This window comes from Bison bison, unplaced genomic scaffold (genome assembly GCF_000754665.1).
Source record: "Bison bison bison isolate TAMUID 2011002044 unplaced genomic scaffold, Bison_UMD1.0 scf7180017864173, whole genome shotgun sequence".
NCBI lineage: Eukaryota > Metazoa > Chordata > Mammalia > Artiodactyla > Bovidae > Bison > Bison bison.
Window position 1 is genome coordinate 195,727 of NW_011494745.1, and position 2,013 is coordinate 197,739.

Here is a 2,013-nt window from a genome sequence, read left to right on the forward strand (position 1 = left end):
TCCCCAGCAAATGTGATTTTTCTCCTTTCTTCACTTCCCCTTTCTGTGCCATTTGTTTTCCTTGCCGCATAACTAGTTCAGCAATCTTATACTCTGCAGTTTGTTTTATTTTGCTTTATTTATTCATTACACAAACACATCTGTATGCTTACTGTATGCTGCTCTGAGCGCTTTGCTAATAGCCATGCGTGGAACCTAAACCACCCTCAAGAAATAGGTCCCATTCCAATTATTCCTCATTTACAGCTCAGAAAGCTGTAGTTTCAAATGGTGACAAGCATTCTTGCCTAGATCTTATCTTCTAAGGAAACTGTCCCAAATATCTTCCTTCAGTCATATTATTGGTTCTACTATAAACATAAACACATTATGTAAAGGAAGAAAACCTTTTTTGTTTTTAATATGCCTTTGCTGCTGCTGCTGCTAAGTCACTTAATATGCCTTTAGTCAACATTAAATATTGAAAGACACCGATTAGCTTTCTTAGCTTCCACTGAGACAGTTATGTTTTCTACCATTTTTCAGTGTTAATAGGGTTTTCTGCTCCTTTGCTTTACTTGTTCATACTGGGCCACTTGTTTCCATGCGTTGTTGTGTTTTGTGCAATAAGGTAAAGATTTAATTTCTAAGTTAATAAGTGAATTGAATGAAAACTCCCTTCTTTAGGGAGGGAAGGTGATACAAATTGTATTTTCCTCAGCCAACTTAGTGTGTAAACATCAATGCAGTGGGTACCCTGCTGCTCTGCAGTGGACACTGCAGAACACGGAAGATTCCAGATGAGTGTAATATGAGAAAGGACAGTGAAAAGGGGAGGAGATCATCTAGGGCCACATAGGAAAAACAATCATGTTTGATACATGCAATGGAGTATTACTCAGCCATAAAAAAGGAATGGATTTGACGCAGTTGAAGTGAGGTGGGTGAGCCTAGAGCCTGTCATACAGAGTGAAGTAAGTCAGAAAGAGAAAAACAAAATATGGTATATTAATGCGCATATTTGGAATATAGAAAAATAGAACTGATGACCTATTTACAGAGAAGGAATGGAGATGCAGACACAGAGAATGGACTTGTGGACACAGGGGCTAAGGAGAGGGTGGGACTAACTGAGAAAGTGGCATTGGCATCCATCATGTGTGAAACTGATGACCAGCAGGAAGCTGCTGCGTAACACAGAGAGCCCAGCCTGGCACAGAGTGACGCCCGAGCAGGGTGAAATGAGGGCCGGAGACTTCCGAGGGCGGGACTACTATATAATCATGACTGACTCGCACTGTTGTTCGGCGGAGACCAACACAATAATTGCCTTACCGGCAATTATCCTCCAAATGAAAAAAAGACTCATGCTAGAAAAGATGGTGATTTTGAGAACTTTGTAAATCTATACAACTTGATACCTGTTTTCTACTATTCCACTTCAGTTTCCCCTAAAGATCTAAGACATTACTGAAATACAAGAAGCCTGAGATCAACTGAGCTGACAGACAGGGCTAGAGCTAGCTCTGTATTTATTTACTTTTGAGTTAGCCCTTATAAGGGCAGAACTTAAATTTATCTTCAGTTCAGTTCAGTTCAGTCGCTCAGTCGTGTCCGACTCTTTGCGACCCCATGAATCGCAGCACGCCAGGGCTCCCTGTCCATCACCAACTCCCGGAGTTCACTCAGACTCACGTCCATTGAGTCAGTGATGCCATCCAGCCATCTCATCCTCTGTCATCCCCTTCTCCTCCTGCCCGCAATCCCTCTCAGCATCAGAGTCTTTTCCAATGAGTCAACTCTTCACATGAAGTGGCCAAAGTACTGGAGTTTCAGCTTTAGCATCAGTCCTTCCAAAGAACACCCAGGGCTGATCTCCTTCAGAATGGACTGGTTGGATCTCCTTGCAGTCCAAGGGACTCTCAAGAGTCTTCTCCAACACCACAGTTCAAAAGCATCAATTCTTCAGCGCTCAGCCTTCTTCACAGTCCAACTCTCACATCCATACATGACCACAGGAGAAACCATAGCCTT